The following is a 24,324-nucleotide window of genomic DNA, read 5'->3' on the forward strand; positions in this document are numbered from 1 at the left end:
TCTTCCTGAACAATGTGTGCTGTGGAGGAGACTCCAGAACTCCAATGCTTGTACCGGTATTACCCCAGGTGTGTTACAAAAGTGGTTAGGCAGTGGGATTCTGGGGCCAACTCCAGCTGGTGGTACCCTTTGTTGAGGTCTAGTTTTGAGAAGATTGTCAGTAGGTGAATTATGTCTGTGATCCTCAATGCTTGATGATGTTCTTGCTGTATTGCCGCATTGGCTCATCTCATATTGACACGAAGGCATGTAGAGCCATCCGCCGATATTTTGGGGACCGGTACAATGGATGACACCCATGGGCTGGGTAGCGTTGCTGGTTCGATGTTGTCCTGGTCCAGGAGTTTCCGTATTTCCTCTTCCACTTGGTGTTGAATGTTAATTGGAATGCCCCCATAATGCTGGTCCACCGGTCTGATTGACTCGTCTATGTGGAGCTTGACTCAGCATTTTCTCAGTTTTCCTAGTTCTTTGAACACCACAGGAAGTGTTTGTTCCACGTTTCCATCTTGCACCATGTATTTGTGCGCCATGACGTGGTATAATGTGTGCACGAGATCCATTTCCAATGCCATCTTGAAACTCAGGATGCATCCACTCTCTGTTTCAGTCCTGAGTACATGCAGGTGTATCTGGGCAAAGTGAGATTTGTACATGTATACTGTGGAAAATATAACTCTGCATGGCAGCCATTTGATCTGTAGGAGTATATGTCAACTATTCATGGTTTCAATTTTGGCAACTGTGGTAGATTGTTGTGTGTCTCTTTACTAAGCACATTTTCTGTCGCCCAGTGTCTATTAGGAATAAGGTCAGCGTGTTGTTTACTTGCATCAGTAAGGTGGGACTGTGTTCTTTTGCTGCTGCGTAGCTCAGTGCAGACACAAAACCCCTTTTTTGTTGATCATCTGTGGAAGAGCCTGACTCACTCCCCAATGGTGTGCTGGTGTTCATGTATCTCACATTCTTCCTGTGTTCTCTCCGGTCCCGTGATTGGTATTCTCTATGAGAATGGTATTTGCTGCTCTCACTCCCTTGATGTCTGTGTTTTTTGTGTTCCCCTCCCTGCTGGATTCCACTGCCTCGATGACGTGTGGAGCATCACACTCCTCGCGGGAATGTGCTTGCAGGTGCTGCTGTTGGGGCGCTTTGCCATGCCGCCCTAAAATGGTTTTCTACCCCACAGGCCACGCACATTTGACCCATTGCTGGGCACAAATCTTCATGTGGGAATTCACAGCCACATTTAAAACACAACCTGTCAGTTCTTCTTGCAGAGGCTTGGCCGCCCGGGTTCGGGGTCAATTTGTTGACGCTTTCTTGTTCCTTTGCATGTGCGTGTAGTTTCAGCATGTGCATGGTCTCCACCTGCAGTTTTGGCCATCGCCAATATTTCCTCCAGAGAGCATTGTTTCCGTAGAAATATCTTCCTAAATAGCAGGGATTCACAAATGACTATCACTTGGGATCTCAGCACCTCCTCATTGGAACACTGATGGAATTTGGAATGTTTAATTCTGCTTTGTAGCCTCATAAAAAAATTGTCAAGTGATTCTCCCTTGTCTTGCATGGTCGTGTGAAATATGTGCCGTTCATAATTGACATTTGTATGTGGTGCAAAGTATAACGAAAGTGTGTCTTTTGGTTTGTAAAATAATGCCATCTCATTGTCCAGCAGTTCATAGAAAATGTCAGGAACCGCCGCTCCCACAGTAAGTGTCAGTAAGTACTTTTTCCTTTCCTTGTCCAATGGGCTTAACGCTCCTATGTACACCCTGAGGTCACGAATCCAGGGTGGCCATCTTGGTCCCAGATTGCTAGTGTCCATTAAATAAAATGCTGTGGGTAGTTGTAGTGATAGCGACTTTTCATTTGCCACCGGGAACATGCTGGACGGCTGCGCTCATACTGTCACAGGTATATCTGTCTTGATCCGACATTGTGCTTAACCTGATTTCTGTTTTTTGTCTGTTCCCTGCTTTTGGTGTTTGTTATATGGCTCTGTCTGTTCCTTGCGGTGAACTTGCACTCTGTTTCTCTCTTTCCACTTCCGCTGGCTGTACAGTTTCACTCATCTACTATGTTGGCATGTCTAACTATGTGCCCTTCAATTTTCAGGCCTGTCTACCTTCCTGACTTCTTACATGGAACTATATGCAAGCCTTTATATTGCACGTGCATTGGTGCTACTGTTGCTGCGGCCATTGTATAGCATACTAACTTGGACCAGCTATGCCAGCCGCTAGACATTACATCTGTTGATGCCATTGCTTTGCATAAGTAGTGTCTCTATACCTGCTAGCTATTGCATTGCCTGTTACTATCCGTAGACCATAGTACTTTTTTTTTGTGGGAATGCCTCGTCCAGGGTTATAGAACCACACATCTTGCATCATTAGCCATTATAGCGCAGCCCACATAGCGTATAACTGCCCACCTGATCTGCTGCCTAGCATCTCCTACCCAAGAACCTCACAGTTACTCATGCATACAATAACACTGTGCTCAATACTCTCCCAAATGGCCTCTCCCTGCAGCATAACTCTTAAAATGGCAACTTTCCTGCCAAGTCTCCTTACCATCACTCCCACCAATTCTCCACCCACTCCTTGTTTCACTTCCCGCCAGCTAGTGGGAATACTTTGGATGCCCCCTGTCCACCTACTCCTGAGGAATGGATTATTCGCTTTGCCTCACCTCCTACACCACTGGTCCCTTGCTCACTCACCATGAGGAATGTACGACTAGGGTCTCACATCTGTCACAAAGTATCCAAAACCAAGACAGTCACTCCACAGGTCACTACCAGTCTCACCTTTGCACAGACACCCGACAACCCCCACCTCTACCCAAAGACAGAAAGTCCACTACCATACCAGGATGCATCCACATCCACCTACATCACCTGACATCAAAGGATCCCTCATCAATGCTCGCTCCCTAGTAGCCTGTGCACACGATATTGCTGACTTCATCATCGCCAATCAAGTAGACTTTGTGGCCATAACAGAAACGTGGCTTAACTCAGCCTCAGGACCCTCCCTAGCGTTAGCCATTCCGGACAACTATACTATCATTAGAGCTGATAGAACCTCTGGTAAAGGGGGCGGTGTTGCATTTATTGCTAAAACACACCTCTGGCCCAGAGAGTTCTCCAGCACCCCACTACCATCAGCTGAGTTACTCTCAGTCAAATTACCACTCACCCATACCCTACTACTACATCTCATCTATCGGCCACCTGGCCCCATCTCCTCCTTTGAGGAAGACATTTCAACCCTTCGCACTCAAAATACCAAACCTGGTTCTCAGATTATCCTGCTAGGGGACCTGAATTTAGGCTTCCACGACCCCAAAGACATGAACGCCACCTCCCTTGAGAACACCTTCTCACAACTGTTCCTCAATATTTCATAAATGAACCCACCCATTGCAAAGGCAGAACCTTGGATTGGTTGGCAGACCTCAATTGCTCCACCTCTATCCTCTATAATGAACCATGTGCATGGTCCGACCACCACTGCATCACCTTCTCCATACAGGAAAAAGTCTGCCCCAATCCAGTCTCAACCTCTGCCCCCCCTACCTTGTCCAGAAACAAATGGAACTTAACGCTAAATCTCTTACTGCCCCTACTACTGTCTATTGCCAATCTACCACCCGATAAAGACCCAGCATATCTAGTTGAAAGGTATAATTCCACTATGAAGCAAGCAATCAACAAGATTGCTCCTTTAAAACTTTGAAAGGCCAAACCAACCTCCCACTTAAATAAATGGTTGAACTAAAATTGCTCCGTAATGAAAAAAGATCCGCTGAAACCACCTGGAGAAAGAGTCCTTCATCCCCAAACAAAGAGAAATTTGTTACTGCTGTCACAACCTATAAAGCAGCCATTCTCAGAACCAAAAGAGAAATTTACAATGAGAGAATTCAGAATGCCAAGTCCAGCACAAAGGAACTGTTCACTATTCTAAGGGAATTAGAGTCCCCGTATCCACCCACTGAAACGTGCCTGAAAGTTGCTGCCTGGTGTACAAATATTCAGAAGGCCCTCTCAGATAAAATAGCACTTCTGCAATCCAAATCGAAACAAAAAAAACAACCTACCCTCTAGGGAAAATAACACCAGATCTAATGAATACCAACATCCACAATGTTCTCCTTTCCACTTCGCTCCAGTCTCCATCAAAGAAGTTGAAAATATAATCCTGGGGATAAAAACCATACAATTGCCAGAGTGATTTATGCCCAGCTTCGATCATCAAGGACGAAGCAAGAGAATTAGCTCCATTCATAACATCCTTGATAAACTCCTCTTTCAAAAAGTGCTCAGTCCATGATAACCTCAAAGAAGCCTGGGTTATGTCGCTTCTGAAAAAACCCAACCTAGACCCTAACATTCCTACTAATTATAGGCCTATCATGGTGGTTCCAGTTCTCTTAAACATTCTAGACCGTGCTGCCCATATCCAAACTCAAAAACACCTGGAAGATAATGAGCTATTAGGCCTCCGACAGTTCGGCTTCAGACCAAGACACGGTACTGAGACTGCTCTTTTAGACATAAAAATACAGGTGGACGAATCAAAAGACAAAAGCAAATTGCCCATCCTCCTTCTGCTAGATCTCTCAGCAGACTTCGACCTGGTAGACCACAAAATCCCGACTAAGCACCTACCCACAGCAGCAGCCCTCTCACCTAATGCTGCCAGTTGGATCCAATCCTTCCTTTCTAACAGAACCACTAGGGTCTTCAAACCTTCAGCTTCTGCTCCTCCAGTCCCCATTCTCTGTGGAGTTCCGCAGGGCTCCTGCGTCTCGCCCACGCTTTATAATACATTCACCAAGCTCCTCTTTGACCGTCTTGACAATCTGGATGTCACCAACACTAATTATGCTGATGACACCCAGATCCTCATTGCACTCACTGGTTGCTACATTAAAGATAGAAAGATGATCAATGGGCCTCATTACGACCCTGGCGGAAAGTGACTGACCGGACCGCAACAGCGTAAATAGCGTTTCCGCCATTGCACGAAGGAGCAAAGTGCGGCTAATCACGACCCATCGGGCACGAGCATTACGCCATGGCGGAATCCGAAAGGCTGCGATGGCGGAAATGACCCCAAAACGGCCCTTACCGCCGCCGTACGCTGCACCAGGTGCAATACCGCCACCCATCTTAGCGGTCACCGTAATGAGCGGTCACCGTAACGAGCGGGCACCGCAAATTACGGCCACCGTAAATATACGGAAACGGAAGTAAAAGCATGTGGCCGGAACGGGAAACAGCACGCCGCACAACTATAAAAACCGAATCCCAACACAACCATTAAAAATCCGACCCTGACACACATCCCAACCCGTTAGCAACCCCAGTTAAAAAAATAAATATGGGAAAGGTAGCCAAGAAAGCGTGTGACCGCAAGCGGCAGGTACACTTCTCCCGAGAGGAACTGACCGTGCTCACCGAGACCCTCCAGGAAAATGCCGCCGTCGTCTTCTCCAGTCAAATGACCAGGACGGCCCTTGCCAACAAGAAGGCCATATGGGCCCTGGTGGCACAGCGCGTAAGTGCGGTGGGGACAACACCCCGCACGCCACAGCAATGTCGCAAGCGGTGGGACGACCTGCGGATCCGCGTACGCAGCATACTTTCTGCGAACAGGAACATCGCCACAGCTACCGGGGGGGGTTCAGAGTCGCCCATCAAGTTGACCCCCTGGGAGGATATCTGCGCCTCCACCATAGGAATGGAGAGCATAGAGGGAGTCGGAGGGATGGAGAAAGGAGTGCCGACATCCGGAGAATCAGGTAGGTTGGCCAAGAGAAACAATGCGAAATCCACAAACCACGAACATGTGCAGTACCATGTGACCCCATAGTGCAATACATACTTTGCCCTGACAGCGCCCTCTAAAAGTCAGAATGAATAAACAAATCAATCAAGATGCCATAAACAACCCCTACATGTGCAGCATGCACCCCCTAACTGCAGGCAGCCAAATGAATGCATCCTCAATCCACACGAAAATGAGACCACCTCCAAGGCCCAGTCCCAAATCAGCCTCATGTACCACCCCAATGCATTTGATACGTTGCCATTCCAAATCCGACAGACCCATAACTAACGCTCGCCCCTCTTTACTCCACCACAGGGTCCGATACCAACGACGAGCTGCAGGACACCCCTACCAGCACGCCTGCAAAGAGGGCCAGGACCAACGTCCCAAGAGCCTCCACCTCAGGTGCAAGGATCAAGACACAACAGCAGCAGGAATCAAGTGGCAGCACACTGGAGGGGACTGCAACAGGCACCCCAGCAGCCAGCAAGTCCACAACCCCAGCACCACAGGTCCCCCCAAAGAACGTATCTGATGGCACTGCCTCTGGTGGTAGCAGCACCATAGGTGACACAGCTGTCATGCCAGCATGCTCCGACACGGAAAACAGTGCTGGCGACGTAGGTACCATCCATGACCTTTCCCAATCCCCCTGCATGTCCCATCCCCTACACCATGACGAAACCACGCAGGGGCACCCTGAAGACGACGACTGGCCAACCCCCACAAGTCCTGTGCCAAGGCAACATGTGTTGAGCAGCCCCCCTGTCACACCACCGCAAATGTCCATGGCCCAGCAGAGGCAACAGTCCCTCGACCTGCTGATCGAGCAACAGCAGGAAGTGTCCACGCTACTCAAGGACCATGCAAATGAATGCGGGGGTTCCAGGGCAGCCATGGAAACATCCACCGAGACACTCAGGGCACAAATAGAGAAAAGTAGTGAGAGCCTCAGGGGAGAAATGGAGAAAAGCACCGAGAGCCTGAGAGCACAAATGGAGAAAAGCACCGAGAGCCTGAGGGGGGAACTGCATGCGACGTCCAAAGACGTTTGTGCTGAACTTGCTGCTGTGCGCCGTGTGCTCTCGGAGCTCTCACAAACCCTCAGAGACATGCATGGACGCGAGCAGGCAGAGACATCATCCGTGGCAAGTTCCGTCCAGGGCAGCCCCCAACGCAGATCTGGCAGGAACCTGCGCTCCACGGGCAGGGGTGCCCCTGATACCCGTAGAGGGGGCTTGCAATAGCGTCCAACCACGGACAGCATGCATATTTGGACACTGGTGTTGGGGGGGGAGGTAGTAGGGTGGAGGGGGTGTGTTGGGCTTCACTGGGTGGCGGGTCCATAGGGTGTATAAATCAAATCACATTAACAATACAGCATCTCATTATCATCCAATGACATGTGTGGACATTGATATTTGCGTACGAGGCCTTCATAGGCGTACAGTCCACAATGTGCCTGTACTACACACACACAGTGCCACAGGTCCCCTTTCCGTGTAATAGGCACCATGCGTGGTTGCTAGAAGCATGCATCTATGATGCTCTGTCGGATTGCACGTGCATCCTGTGCCTCATGGACTCCTTGAGGTGCCTCCACATCCCCACCCTCATCATCATCATCATCTTCAGGTGCATGCAGTACAGCGTCAGGGGGCATGGGCACATTCCTACGTATGCACATGTTGTGCAGCATGACACATGCCATGACCATCTTAGAAACCTTCTCATGGCTGTACATGAGTGCCCCGCCAGACCTGCTGAGGCTGCGGAAACGAGCCTTCAGTAGGCCGAATGCCTGTTCAATGACCACACGGGTACGTGAGTGGGCATGGTTGTAGTCCTCCTCATGCTCGTTCTGTGGGTTCCGGATTGGTGTAAGGAGCCATCTCTTCAGTGGATACCCGGCATCACCTGTATGAGACGAATAAAGGGTGTCAGTGGAATGATAGTGCTAAGTAGCCCCCCCCCCCCCTCCTGCAAGGTCATTGACGCATCAAATGGGCCACGATGTCATGCATGGAATGAGACTCACCGAGTAGCCAGGATCTGTGCCCTGCGTGTCGCTCCATGTAGCGTGGTATTCTTGTGTTCCTCAGGACCATAGAATCATGGGTAGATCCTGGAAATCTGGCACAACAATGCGTAAAGATCTTGTTGGAGTCACACACCATTTGCACATTGATTGAATGAAATTGTTTCCGGTTGCGGTACTGGACCTCCATGGCATGTGGGACAACCAATTCAACATGGGTGCAGTCGATGGCACCAATGCAACCCGGGATGCCGCCAAGTGCATGGAATCCCACTTTTGCGTTGGTAATCTCCTGGTACGTGCGTGGTAGTGTGATGTGGTCGTCGGCGTGCTTCAGGAGGGCATCGTGCACTTGGAAGAGTGTCCGTGAGAACAGTGGCTGTGAAATGCCATGCAACTGTCCCACTGTGTGCTGGTAGGTGCCTGTGGCCAGGAAGTGGAGTGCAGACACCACCTTCAGTAGGGGTGGGATGGCGGTTGGGCTATCTATCATGCTCACGAGGTCAGCATGTGTCATGTCCACAATGGCGATTATGGTGTCCCGGTCCAAACGGTAGAGGGTGTGGATCTGCTCAGCAGTGAGGTTGAACGGATCGGCTCGGAGGCGTGGGATTGCGGGCCGCCTGCGTGGTGGTAGTGGCAGTGCTTGTGGGCCTTGCTGACCCTGCCTTGCCCTCCTCCTCCTCCTTCTCCTCCGTCTCCCCTGTGCGCCCGGTTGTTGTACCTGTTGTTGTTCGTCGTCTTCTTGTAGTTGTAGCACTTGCAGTGCTATCTGGTCCCCCAGGCCCAACATCGCTAGTCCTGCCGGTAGCATTTTGGAGTGGGAGTGGTTGTGGGAGGGGTTTGGGTCTGCTATATATGTGCTGTCGGCCTGTATGGCCTCCACCTGTGCTGATTGAATGATTCTGTGGCAGATGCTATCCCTTCTGGCCGAGCACGTCCCGCACGTAAGGCTGCATTTGGCCGCATGGCATCTTGGGATTGGAATCATGTATCAAATCCCGATGGCAGTGTGATGTACTTTGATTGATTTTCATGCTATGCTCCCATTGTTACACATGCTATGATTGCAGCCGCTTACATACCTGTGAAGAGTCAGTGGTATGTAGGGCTCGATCGATGGCCGACCCTCATGCAGCACAGTAACGTACTTCACCGACGGGCGTGGCGTCCCATTTGTGATTGCAGCCAGTTAGCATTATGACACACAGCCGCACTACATTGATGTAATTGTGAATGCAAGCGTTCACAGTAGCCTTTTCGACGTAATGTTGCAAGTGAGGAATTCGAAGGCCAGCATTTTTGGTTTTGAAGTAGCGGCGAGGATACGCCCACAGGTCTGGCTGGAAATGTAACGTTCTATTGTAGAATGTCCTTGGGACATGGCCCATAACGAGCAGGCAATGAATGATATGAATTGAATGGGATGCGCAATAGCGTAGTGGACGATAAGGCAGGACGTTCCCAAATCCATCTTGCTTCACAACACTACAGATCCGGCCAGGGGCACAGTGGTTTTTGCAGACTGCATTACGCACAGACGCGATGGAAGTTTCACATATAATGTGAGTGAATATTCATGCGTTTTCATTGCGGGATGAGGGAATGATGAATGGATGCATGGACTGATGATTCCGTTTAGGGTCTGCCATGTACATGGGTTTTTTGATTCACTCCCCTTCCCCTGCGCTATGTGATGCAAGGCTGCCATAGTGGGACATACGTCTATCTGCCCTTGTCGGATCCTCCCTGTCTCGACGCGCCTTCATACACTTGTGTCTAGGCACGTTACTAATCCCATGTCATGGGTTCTATCTTGACGGACGCATGCACAGTAACCGACGTTGCCAATGGTGTATTTACCTCGATTGATTTCGTTATGATTCGATACTGATTTAGGGGTGTGTATATTCCTTTGGAGTGGGCTAGCATGCATATGGGTGTGGATTTGGTGTGTTGAATGAAGATTGTAATGCATCATGAGTCCCGTAATGCAATCGGTTAATTTGTGTTTCTTTTGGGTGACAGGTATCTCCTGCCCTATTGCAGATGCCATCTCTACGCCACTCCTCCAGATGGTTTTTACTCTCGACTCCTGCAGCTTCGGGTGAATCAGTGGAGCACCATTTCGATCTTATGGGACGATCGCCAATGGGCCACATGCCCTTACGCTGTACTTGTGGCTAGGTGCAACATTTCGGCCTTTCAGCTCGACTAGTGCCTGCCTCATGGGACGGACCTGCGGTTCTTGCCGCTTCCATGTTGCCTTTTGGAACGTTGATGTAGGCCCTGTGTGCCATGATGGTACAGGGCGTCACACAAGTGGAAGCTGGTCAATTATTGCAGATGCAGCCCTCGGTGATGATGGTTGTTTTGGTGTTATTTTGCAAATTGCTGTGGGGCCTTTGTCATTTGGATGTGCATTTAAATTGTATTCCGATATTTGTCGTGTTGCGTTGTTCTTTGCAGGTGATGTGGCGATTTTCGCTTTGTGGCGGTATGTATTGCGAGATGATCTGCATTGTGTTCCGCCTTCTGAGTTGAGTTGTGTGGTACAGTACTGGCCGCGTTTGCCTACGTAGCACAGTATGGTCACGGATAGGGGCTGCCATTGTGACTGTTTACATGATGTGCTGTTCAGGGGCGGGGGATTGGCTTTTGGCCGACTGGTGCCTGTCAGCCAGGTCGATTGGTGGAATGATGGGATGTTCCGAATGTGGCTGGTCACAGGTGACTGTGTTTGCGTGCGTTTGTTGGAGGGGGACTGGGGTCATGTCCATTGGAATAGCTTCTGTATTGATGCCATCTGTGCCCTGCAGCTCCCATCGGCCCCTCTTGGGATGAGCCTGGCTGCTCAGTCACTCTGCCAACTTGTGTGGTACATGCTTCTGCTGATGGTTGGTTTGTTTACTGGCAAGAGTACAGGGCTGGTGCAATCCCCCTCAGGATGCTGTTTTGGATGTTGCCTTGCGCTGGTGGCAAGCGATGGGGGACTACTGTTGTTTTGTGTCATGTGTTCTTGATTTTCATTTTGATGTATTGTACCTTCACATGCCTGTGCTGCATCAGTACGGCTATGGTGACATGCCGTACATGGATGCCCACTCACGGGGCGCTTTGAGCCCCTGTATGCTTTTCTACGTTGGCATGCATGGGTGAATTGTAGATTTCACTGGTTGCATAGTGTGGTTACATTGCGCCTGCCAGGAGTTGTGCAATGTGGCCAGGGAGTGGAGTACAGGCACTCAGTGGGCCATTTACGGTTGGTTCACGATGCCGTATTTCTCGCCATGGCGGAATGGTACTTTACGACGTGCTTGATGGCGTTCAGTACATGTCCGCTAGGGTCAGAATTCGCGTACCGTTGCGCCATGGCGGTGATTCCGGTTTTGCAAGGCGCGCGTGCGCGTACTTGGTGCAGTTAGCGTTGCCGTTCACTGCGGTGTCGCTAATGGCATCGTACTTTACGGTGACGGGTCATGATCGCAACGAGCGGTGTTCGATGGCGGTATTGCATTTCCGCCATCATTTTTCCATTTCCGCAAGGGTCGTAATGAGGCCCAATGACATATATCTAGAGATTCAAGCTTGGAGGGCGACTCATAGGGCCTCATTACACGGACGGCGGTAACTATGGCGCTATTAGCGCCATGGTTGCCGCCGGTATTTTACCGATTCCGCCTTGGTGAATTGGGGAATTACCGCCCCATTCCAAGGTTGGCAGGGTGGTAATTCCCCATTCACCAAGGCCCTTACCCATTCCCATTAAAGCCCCCATAGGGCTCAATGGGAATGGGGAAGGAGCAAATAATGGTCTGACCACATGTTAAGGACAGGACACGCTGAGGGACCTCGTAGTATGGCGCTAAGGGATTACCGGCACCGGTGCCCTTACCGGTGCCGGTAATCCCTTAGCGCCATCCGTGTAATGAGGCCCATAGTCTTTTTTTTAATTTTTTTAAATGTTGGCTTTTCAAACAAAACCTTTACAAAAATACACAAAATAATGATTTTCTTTCTTTAAACTTCACGTATTTACATTTCTTCACATTAACAATTACAAGATTAAAAAGATCTACTTTTCTCAATTACTTTGATTTGATCACATCGTTTACTTTCAACAACTAGATGACAGTGTATCTAGGAAATTCATTTGATCTTAAATAAAAAAGCACCTTACTCGTAAACATAAATCAAATATTGATTAAAACCATACGCTAAAAACAGATTTGAAACAGCATATTCATTGTCATTGAGGATGTAGTAACAAACGTCCCTTCTACTCCTGTTTAGCTGAATCTCTTAATTTGAGAAAACATTGGTTAAAACCACATGCTAAAAGCAGGTTTTATACAACATATTCATTGTGATTAAAGATGTAAAAATGGGCATTCCTTCTACACCCCTATTGCTGAATCTCTTAATTGCCTTTAGGTACTACATTAAGCATTATCTATAAATTCCTTTACAGTAAAGCAATCATACAGTAGGTATTAACCCACAGACAATAGTTAAAAATCTCACAATAGCCATTTTCAAGGAGACAGATTTTCCATGCAACATATTCCACCACATTACTTCCGGAAGTACTCTCTCTGTGCTGGACACACATTTTCCAAAATACTCCAATCTTTTTGATTGTACGGTTTCACAATCAAGTAATAAGTGTCTTAATGTTTCCTTTGTATCTGATTTTTACAAAACCGACAGGGTATGTGTTCCCTCCCAACCTGTCTCTGATTTCAAGGATTTCCCCTGGAGCCAAGACATTAAAACGAAAACGCATTACATTATTCCTCCTGTTACAATCTGGAAATCGATATAGATAGGGTTCCAATATTTCAATAGACTTCCAATTAGATACTAGATGATAATAGAGTGGAGATGACAATACTTGAACATTTGAGTCTTCCCAATCTAAGTATTTTAATAAGGATTTCACTTTCATGGGGTTTTATATAAGAAGATCAATATCAACTCCAATCTTACCTAGCAATAGTTTAGAACTTTCATACAAGAAGATTAATAATACAGATTTTGTTTTCCCTGATTTGAGTTTGGAACACAGAATCGAATATACGTTGTTGCCTGAAGCCGTAATCAGCTTGCGGAATAGTGCCATTTCTTTTTCCATTCAACAATACTATTGAGAAATTGCAGACCCATTTCATACCTAAAAACAATTTTGAGTACACTTCAGAAATAATTCCAGACCATAACTCATTCTTGGAATTATTTTAAGTCATAAAAACGTAGCAGCGGAAGCATAGAATATCTATAGTACATCTTGTTAACTCTTTCATTATAGACATCATAGATACTACTCGTTCTTCCAATATATTCCAATATAAACTTTTCTTCAATTTAGTAAACACAGGGTAGCCCAAATACGTAAATGAACTTTAATTGCAAGTTTCTGGTTCTTTAAGTTCCAGTTACATTTTTTCAATTTACTATTGTTGCCCAAAATTAGGATTAGAGTTTTTTCCCATTTATACTCAGACCATTCATGTCCGTGTAGTCTTTGAAGCTGTTAATCATCCTCTGCAGACCTATCTGGGTTTTATCCATTAATAAGAAATCATCAGCGTAAGCACACCAATTTAGCTTTACTCCCTCTATTAGGGGAGAGATAAAAGATGCTTGGTCTAATGGTATACCTGCATCAAATACAAAGAAATTAAATAAAGTTTGACCAAAAATGCAGCCCTGCTGTAGACCGTTAGATGTACCTATAGGGACCCAAAGTTTGCCATCGTTATTTAGTCAAACTGTATCACTGATCACTCATGCAGGTGTATTAGGATAGCCAGCATATAACTTGGCATTCCAAATGAAGATAATTTGGACCATAATAGTACCTTGTCAACCTGGTCAAAAGCTTGTGACAAGTCGATACTAGCCACAAAAATGGGAGCTGCATTCTTTTTCCAGGCATTTTCTTGCAATAGAGAAAACAACAAGCCTCCTAGCTCAGTTCCCATTTTCTTCCTGAATCCAAATTGCTTATATTGAAATATTTGTTTTTCTTCCACCTATTCTTCGATTAGGTTTAAAACTTTTACAAGCAAAAATCTTAGAGTCAGCATCCATTATCGCTATAGGCCGATAATGTTTAGGGTCACTTCTATCACCCTTCTTATACACAGGAATTACATATGAAATTCTCCACGAGTTAGGCATTTCTTTAATAGATATAATATCAGAGAACAGCAAAAAAAGTGCATTCGCCCACATCCCTGGATTGGCCCTGAAAATAACATTTGCGAGGCCGTTAGGCCCAGCTGCTCTAGAAGTATTAGATTTCTTTATTTGAGTCATAATCCCTTCCACAGTCAAATTGCATTTCCAATCATGTTCCTTTACTTCCAACATAATATAATTTGGGGCAAATTTCGCTGAATACATATTACCAAAATGGCCTACCCACACTTCCTCAGAAACGCTGTTAGCTTGAGATATCATCTGGGGAGATTCCAAAGAATTAATTAATTTACCAGAGTTCCTAGCAGAGCCTTCTTTTAAAGTAATCAACATCTTTTCATTGTCAGCCTGTAGCCTTTTTCCCCTATAAGATTTAAGCCAAGTTTTGGTTTTTCACTTTTACTTCTAATAGACTTCTCTTTCCCACAGATGGGAAGATGTTTTATTCTATGAGTCTCTCGATTACACCGGTTTTGATGTATCTTCACAAAGCTATCAAATGTGTGAATATGGGAACCTGGTGTTTCCCATGCTTTACTTCAACAGAAGTGCTTATTATTCTCTCTATCTATGTATTGAATTTGTCACAACTAAATAGCTATCATCTTTCTTCCAGTTGTAATTTATGACAATCTGAATTAAAAACCACATTTAATTTTCCCACATTTCCTGCATGCCATATTATTCTGTTCTTCTTTATATTTAAATTAATAACGTTCTTATAGTGGGTCCTACTAACAAATTTAGACCGGATATTTAATGTGATTTTCAAGATTCTGTGATCACTAAAATGTATATCGTGGAGAGTACAAGATTTACATAAATTGTGTAGTTTCTCTGACATGAATATGTAATCTATAGTTGATTTTTGTATGCCGTTTGACCAAGTGTGTCCATCCTGATTGCTTTTTAACAACGGATATACATGAAAAAGACCCCAATTCAGGAACAAAGTGAACCAAATTTGTCAGTGAAGTGATTTCCTTGTACACCCCATTGGCCCCCTTCAATAGAGTATCCCTCCTCGCCCTTTACCATGGACACTATTCCTAAATTCAATTCCAGGTTTGTGCTTTTGTCATTATCCATCGGAATATATGAGTTCAGATCTCCGACCACCATGATATGTAGACCTTTATATTTGATAGACATTTCTGAAAAAATGAGTGGATGAGATCAATTGTGACTGGCAGATTTTTCAGAGGGTTCCAATAAATATTCAGAATCAAGAAGGGAACTTGTAATCTGTCTGATGTGATTTCAACAACCACTGCCAAGACTCCTGTTATCAAGGATTTAGAGTCCAACATTTTGATTCCATCACCAGACCTTACTGCAATAACAAGTCTGCCTAACGGGTGACCCTTTATGGCCTTTTTTGCCAATTGAAATCTGGAATCAAAGTCGTCAATATGAAACGATTTGGTCATCCATGACTCCTGAATACATATTATGTTATTTTTATCAGATCAGCACATAGTTCTTTAGAGCAGATTAAGTTGAAAAAGCCCCAAGAATTCCAATAGACCAAGTGTATGTTCTCCTCAGTTTTAAAGATCAGGCCTTACATTTTTGAGCTGAGCAATTGAATTGCTTAAGGATTGTGCCAACCATGTCCAAGATTTCAAATCATCAAATTTAGGAGGGTTCCTATTAATATTAGTAGATGCACCCTCGGTCACATACTCTCTCACTTTCTCTCCTTTTACCATCATTTGTTCATTCTGCTCTCTTTCATACTGGTCATCCATTTTATTTCCTTGTGATAGGAGCCTTGATTTTGCATTTTTAGGGTAAGATTAAAGTCTTTAATATCGTATCCAAGTCTGTTAAATTCTTGAGTTTCCCTAATCACCAGGTCATGCACAGTGCGAGAGTGAAAGACAATTTGTAAAACATTGCATCGTTCAGGGTGTATATAATCCAATAACGTCAAGTCCGCTGATGATAAACTCAGATTGGGTATTTCCTTAAACAGAGAAAGTACTCATCTTCTATTCAAGGCATAGGGCCTGCATAATCAAATAAAAAGTACAGAAAGATACTTCGGCTATCCGTGAATATAGGTTTACGCCACCTGATTTTAGTTAGGTCCTCCATTATAGAAGTAGGAGTTTGCTTGGGAGGTATATAAATTCCAGTCTGAGCCAATTCAACCTTTTGAATATCCTTTTCTGCATCCCTTCACTGTTCCAACAATTTGCCATTTATCAGTGGTTCTACCAGGGCCAGATCTGGAGATATTTGGGTAGTCATACCTATATTCAAGGCGTTCAGAGTAACGTCCTCAGCTGTTTTATTTTTTTTTGCATTGATGTTGAATATTCTGTAAATGTTTCCTCTATTGTGCTTTTGATCAGAGCAACGAAAGTTGAATGATGGAAATCAACATTTACTTTACTTTGTTTCCTATTTTTGAATTAATCTCAATTGGGACTGGATTCAGGTCCGGCTCCTCTGTATTGCTCTCGCAGATTGGGATGGACAAATTGTTGCTTTGGCTCATCTGTTCATTAAAAACCTCAAACAATGTTTTCAGACCAATTTGCTGCTCTACTTCGTTCTTCACTGTAGGTCTAGATCCTTCTGTTTCTTTCTTCATTTTGTTATTCTGTGTGGGTTTCCCAGGTGGGATTTTTGAATACCCGTCTCCCACTTTGGGAACGATTGTAAGTTTCTCTGATGGAGTATGAGCTGCTTTGGTTTTTCTGTCTTTTTTTGAGGGGGGCATCTAATACTTTGGGTGTTACTTCAGGATTACGTGGGTTTTTTAAAAATAGTTGGTAAGTCTCTTTACTTTCTGTACCTCTATTTCCTTTTCCACCCTTATGTTTCACTTCTTCAGACAGGGTATTAGTAGGCAATCTATCCTCGACTTTCATTTGATAGCTTTTATCTTTACCCTCCTGTATCAAACCCCCATCAATACCAGCAGTATTTCCACCCTCTTTTATTTCCTTTTCAAATTTCTCTGGGTGAACATCAACCGGGTTTATCATAGCCTTCTTGTGATTTGTTAATCTTACTCCCAACAGGGTTTCAGATTCTTCATCCAGCTGGTGGAGATCTTACAGCACATAATCAAAGGATTGGATTTTCAATTTCTTTTCTTTTTTTCCTGCCTATTGTGAGTTTTTTTGTTCTTTTTATTTAGTTGTGCTCTTTTTTTTTCTCCCTCTGGGCTAAACGCTTTTCTCTGCGAGTAAGTACAACCTTATGGGTATGATTATAATTTCTCACTTCTTCTTCCTCAACCATATACTGACTGATTTCCCTATCAACATCTGTATCCAGACCTATAAGGTTTGTCAAAGCTGTCGGACTATCTAAAATTAGTATCTCCTCCTCAGAGGAAGAGTATGTGGTTAATTCCATATTTTGTTGGAATTGGAGGGACTTGATTGCGTCCATCAAGGTGTTTATAGCTGCAGTCAGGTCATCGATTTTGACTGAGTTCGATGCAACATCTTTCACTAGGTCTCTAGCTCGGGAAACCTCCCCGTCTCTTTGTCTAAAGAATTTTTGGGTAAGTCATACTCTTGATATAGAGACAAACTTGCTGTTGTAAGGGCAAAGTTTTGGTGCTTTACTCTGTCTGATTTCTTCACTAATAGATTGCCACGAGATACAGTTTCTGCATGAGACAAATCCTTTGGTAGTGGTAGTATTAAGTCACTCGTCTGAGTAGATTTGCCAAACATGCTATTTTGTTCATTTTCTTTTGTCGATAACCAGGGATGCAATGGTATCACAGGTAAACATGACTCCCTCCATTCTGTTTAATTTGGTGATAACCTCAGCCAAAGTTGTTTTCATTGATCTTATCTCCCAATGTGTGAGGTCATGCCCTTTGTCCAGCAGATTCAATATACTGGAGATAACTGGAAAAGAGCGTTCATCTACATTGGCCTCTTCATTAAGCGGGAATGTGTCCACCCCCTCTGCCTGATAATGTGCATTGCCAAATTCCCTTAATACACTTATTTTTGCATATTCCAAGTCACATTTTTTATCCAGTTCTACAGTTCCAGGTTTTGTTGTTTGACCATGGATAGGGGAACTTTATAGAGCTTTTGCTGGCTCTACTGGTTTCCGCCTTTCAGAAGAGGGGTTTAAATATTTCGCCCCCATTGAGGAAAGCATATCCGCCAGCATTACATGTGCAGATTTGCCATCACCAGGGTTGTTAAACATAAACACATTTTGGACCCCGGTCCTTCTCTGTGTTACAGGGGTCGAAGGACTGAAGGAAAGACGCATCCGCCTACCCAATTCTACCTCGATAACTGGGGTAATATTTGAGCAATCTGAAAATTTGTTCCCGAAATGTTCACTCAATCCGGCATCAGCCAAATGAGTCTGAGCACCCACTTCTTCCCTTTCAAATAAACAATCATTATTAGCGTCCTGGGACGCATCATTTACTTCATTCAATGAAAAAGTTAAAGGAGGAGAGCTAATGGGGGATTTTAACGAGTCTTCTTTTGGGCTATTTGAGCCAATATCTACTTCCCCACTCTATGATACGGAACTGCCATTTATTTGAATAGCAGCCTCGGAACCCATACCGATAGAACCCTCGATTCGCTTTTCTTGCACACAAGGAACCACAGGATGCCCTAATGCATGTTCTTCCATGCTTTTATTTCCCAGCGTGCATGTTAACTTTCAGCTGCTCCTGAGGCCATTCATCATTTTTCCACCACCCCTTTTTCTTTAACACTCAAACAAGTATTCGACTGCTAATACTTAATCAACAAGAAAAATAAAATAACATAAATAAATAAAATACACAATCTGTTGACATGTGCCTCCACCAACTTCCTCACCTCCTCAACGCCTAACAGCACAACAGCACACTTCCAAGCACTTACAGATGCGCGTGCAGATGCGCATGCACGGTGCTTATGTGGTGCTAATGGGAGTAGCAGAGGCAGGTCTGTGAGAGGGGGGTGGAGAAGAGGGTCTCACGTGGTTGCTGCCTAAAGAAAAGACACAGAAGGAGGGCCAGTAAATATCACGTGACCAAACGTGACCCTCATAAACCCAGCACAGAAACGCAGCACAAGAGCCCAGCACAAGAGACCTAATTCCAAATGTTCAAAGAGAAACAAGTAATTACTGGGTATGGTAGTCCGAGGCACGGTCCTGGTTTCCCTGCATTCCCAAGAGGCACAGAGCGTCCTTCAGCTTGTCCTTACAGCCTCTGGGCTGCAAAATTAAGGAACAGAGAAAACTCAAAGTCAAGCGGGTGAGCAGAGATCCAGCCCAACAGCACACTTCCAAGCACATACAGATGCTATGTTTCAACGATGATAAGACCGAACATCTGATCATCGTGTCCCAAACTCATTTAAACAAATTAGACAAATGCTCTTCTACATTCATCATCGATGGAAACACCATAAAAGTTTCCAGTCAAGTCAAAATGCTTGGGGTTTACCTAGACTCCACTCTATCGCTAAAAAAACAAGTTAGCACTACAGTCTCCTCCACAGCCTACACCAACAAGCTCATAAATGCCTGCAAACCCTTCTTGTCGACTAACAGCTGTATTACACTTGCCAGAGCATTGATCCTCTCGAAGCTGGAGTATTGATTGTAACACCTTATTCCTTGGATCATCTTCACGGAACTTAAACAAACTCCAAGTTCTCCAGACAATGCTCTAAGATCAGCCCTAACCATCCCACGTTACAGCCATATCTCAACCCTCAGGAGGGATGCACTATGGTTACCTGTGCATGACAGAATCACTCTACGATCACTAGTCATCACACACAAATGCCTCTCTAACACTGCCCCGAAATATCTGACGGATACATTCTGTAGATATCAGTCAAACCGACCTACCAGATCCAACTACCTCAATCAACTCACCATCCCTAAATACACATTAAAAACAGCAGGAGGATTCAGCTTCCCAATGCTTGCGGTCAAATGCTGGAACTCCCTTCCCCCAAACATAAGAGCAGAACCTTCTTTTTGGTCCTTCAGAGCCAAGATTAAATCTTGGTTTCTCGCCGAGACTCCTACTTAGCTGAGCCAATTCTTTTCTACACAATACTTACATATCTTCTGTATAAATTAACTGCACACGCTTTATGCTACTGTATCTCTTATTTTATTATTGTAATTCAATTGTACATTTTTGTACATGCCTGAACCTTTGTATCTCTGTACATTGTTGCTGTGTTTTGTGTGCACGGATCTGTAACCCACCATGTACCTGAGTATAAGCGCCCAGATACCCTTGGGTTAGGCGCGCTATATAAGTATATAAACTAAACTAAACTATAAAACCGCTTCCCTGTGTGGCTAGATGTGTCCCTACCATGTGCAACATGGGACCATGTTGGCAGGGTGCAGCACTTTGCTGCCCGGGTCTCCCTCACTCCTCACTTGCAGAACTGTCTTTCCTCCCACCAGGCAGGAGGCACCTCCCTGGATTAAGGCTCTACACTTAAGCGCTCCTTGTGCCAAACGTGGTCTGTCCTCCTCATGCCTAGTTGCCTCTGTGATTTCACGGGCGGCGCTGTCCGTCTGCAAACAGTGTGTGATCCGGCTGCGCATCACAGGTCTTCTCCCCTCGTCACCAGTGTTTTGTCCGATGCTGGTCAGACAGAGCTTTCAGCAAGGCTGTGTGCAATATGGCGTGTATAAATAAACCACGGCAACACTTGAAGATTGTTTCCAACTCGGTCAATCTCTATTTCTAAACTGAGCACTTCTCCTCCCCGTGATCATCACTTCCAGTTCCTTTCCCCCAAATTGGGCCCCGCTCCACATAATAAAACGGCAGAATCCACCATGAACTCTGCAACATTACATTACACTGGGCCTCATTACGACCCTGGCGGAGTGGGTTTACGCCAGCGTTATTCGCGGCGGACCCGTCCGCCCTACTACGAGTTCCCGTAGCGCCATGGAGCGTTTTCCGCCTGGTTTTTCCGGGCGGAGAAATCCATGGCGCTACGGGACCTTGTTGTTAATTACGCCACCGTATTTTACGGTGGCGTAATTAACGCCTTCCCCACTCCCATTATACCCTATGGGGCAAAAATGGGAATGGGGAAGGGTAAAATGGGGGATGGGGATTTACCGCCCCGCCAAGGTCGGAATGGGGCGGAAAATCCGCCAACCCCCATGGCGCTATCGGCAGCTTTCCGCCGTGCTCCATGGTGCATTTTGCACCGCGATTTTCGCCAGGGTCGTAATGAGGCCCACTATGTGATCCACAAATCCATTCTTGGGTTATCCTCGTCTTTTATGTCAGATCCAAATTCTACCAACCTACAAGAACTTTGCCTTTTTGTGGCTTCTAAATGGGATTTTCTCCATTCAGATCTGAGCCACATTTCAGACCACCAAACCTTTAGGAAAAAAAGGAAAACATTCCTTTTAGCGCACACCACGTGATGCCTCTTTGTTTAGCAACAGGACATCTAACACCAAAAGTTCTCTATTGGGTAACCTTTGCACACTGGAAGTAGCTAAGTACCTAAACCATAAGAAATAAGAATATATGAGCATATGTGAGCAATTTCCGATCCCCAGCCTGGGCCCGAGGCTTATATAGGCTTCCTTGAGGGGCATCAGACACTACCTCCTCTATGCAGAGACAGTATTGGCTGACCTCCAGGAACGCGTACATTGGCGAGCCCTCATACCTCAGTTCAGACTTCCTTCTCAGGGTTACCTGTATCTCTCACCTTCCCCTTCCACCTGAAACATAATAGTTGGCTCCTAGCTGACTCTGGTCCAACAAGATTTCCTCTCAGTTTTTGGCTACATTCACTGAAGTGTAAACTGAGCTGAGGTATAGACGGAGCGAGCCACTCTTGCATGAAGTGTCTAGGGTCCGAAGTCTGTGAACCTTTAAGGGGTCCACCATCCGAATGGTTGAGGCTCTTAGCTCATTTTTGACGAACTCCAACTTATTCTTCAACACATTTTTCACCTTTCTCAATCTGTCAGACCTACGGCCAGTTTGTAACACATCTTCTGTCAGCTGGAGCGGGGCTTTCCGAAGCCCTGTGTCATTGCTCTGCGCTTCAGTAATCCTCATCTCTTATTGGTACAAAACCTAGTTAATCTTGTGTAGTTTGCTGTCTGTTCTAGTTGTTGCATTCTCGATTTATGGGGCATCTCCATCGGGGCAAATTTAGATGAGGAAGCAGAGAGTGTCAGGTGTTCAGGCGGCCCCTATCTTTCCTGAGGTTTCTTGGTTTTATGAAATCCGAGCTCCTGTCTTCTTTTAGTCTCTTCTTTGGAAGGACTAACAGGTAAATAAGCCTTCAGTTATAATTTCTCAGTGCCCAAAGCTCAGAGCTCTTCAATGACGTTGTTTCCTTCTGGTGTCAGTGCCGCTTTAAGAAGGATGGTATCTGATTGCTTGCCTGACTTCAAAATGCTGATCTGCAAGGTGCCACATTGGGCCCTAGGAGAGCAACAGTCTTTCCACTGTATCAACTATGCATCTGACCAGGCGTGCTATGTCTCCAGTGTGCTCATATGTCTCCAGGGGATACATTCAAGCCCTCATTGATGTAGGCATCAGATTCTACCAGTGCCATGTGATGAAGTGGTGGTAACGCAGCACCAAAATGGCTTACACAGTTGGCAGTGGAGATGTGAATTTAATTTGCATAGGGTAAGTCCCCGATGCACATGTGGTCTGCTCCATGTGGAGCAGTTGAGCAGTGTACTCTGACATCAAGAAATCTCCAGAAATGGGGCACAATCCTCAGTTCTGCTTGCTTTTGAAGAAGAAACTGTAACTGTAATTAATTGTAATTGACAACTTGGAATCTGAAAATCTTTTGTTTAGAATTGGATATAGTTACACTCCAATGCATATTTGTCTCTTGTGAAAGCTCCAGACTTTGCAATGAGTTACAACCACTTTAAAAAATGTAAAACACTATATTGTGTGATTGTATTAAAGTGATTCCTTTCAATGTAGTTTTCCATAAAACAATAAATAGTGTGTTCATGTTCACCATGTAACTTAATCGTGTTGGGATTCATCTAGGGAGTGTCAGGCTTTTAGGCATAGTACATCAGCTGTACATTTTCGAAAACTCCCAGTCCCCCGATTTAATAATAAATCAGCTAGTTGTTTATGATATATTGTTAATATCTGGAACGGTCTATCATATCAGAGATCCAATGTTCAGCAAGGTGAGAGGGCTTACCCGGAGTAAAGTGCCATTTGCTCCCCTTTTTAGAGGGTAACATTTTTTACCCCAGTCATAATGATCATTGGGGAGTTTATTTCACATCCTTATCTGTTGCCAGATTCATGGTTGTTTGATCTTGTTGCATAGTTGACCAAGTGTTCGTCAGGAGACAAAAACATGAACAAAGCCTGCTTCTGATTCATTGGAACCCCAGCAGGAATTCAAGTTATTAATCCCAACCACAAACGTTTTGGGATGTTCAAAAACGTTTTCATGGATTTATTTACTGGATCAGTACCATTTTTAAAATATAGGCCATTGTTTTCCACCATTGAACAAACAGCCCACCATCTTGTGTTCTCAATTGGTCATCTCCCCAATCATTTCTCTGTTTCTCTTTCAGCGCTGCAAGGTCATCTGCCATACACATGCATACTGGGACTGTTTTGTGAAAATCATCCATGCTTGCATATTGGCCAACCTTTCTACATCAGTGAACTTGTTGTCAGGCTGATCGATGACAAGCAAGATTTTAACAGTTTGAGGTTTTACGAATGTTATCCAAAGTTGTAATGCTTTGTTTCAGGTTTGGCCAATCTCTCATATGCGATTATGTGGCCAACGCAATCTCTAATTTGAATTTAGTGGTACTTGACAATGAAGTCATCAGAAGTATCATCAGGATTTTGTACAGCACTGTTGACTATTCTCTATTTGCCCATCTCAATTATCAAGATAACTTAAACTTCAGGTGTGTTAATGTTTACCTCTCAAACATTCAACCTGCTCAGTTATGCAAACTTTTTGGGTTAACAAAAACGTAACTTGGAACACTCGTATGGGGACAGACATTAATTTGATACAATATTTATTTGATCGTAGTGTGAGAAACCAAAGGGTGCCACACCTGCTAGTCCCCAGGCATCTCTCTTTCAGGTGGCCAGGGCATGGTCATCGCCTTTGGATCCAGACCCTTGGGGTGGACCAGTGCGGGATGATCACCTGGGTTCTGGGTCTTTCGGTAGTGAGGGTGAGACGACCAATGGGGAGATGC

This window comes from Ambystoma mexicanum, chromosome 5q (assembly GCF_040938575.1).
Source record: "Ambystoma mexicanum isolate Mex_15411 chromosome 5q, UKY_AmexF1_1, whole genome shotgun sequence".
Taxonomy (NCBI): domain Eukaryota; kingdom Metazoa; phylum Chordata; class Amphibia; order Caudata; family Ambystomatidae; genus Ambystoma; species Ambystoma mexicanum.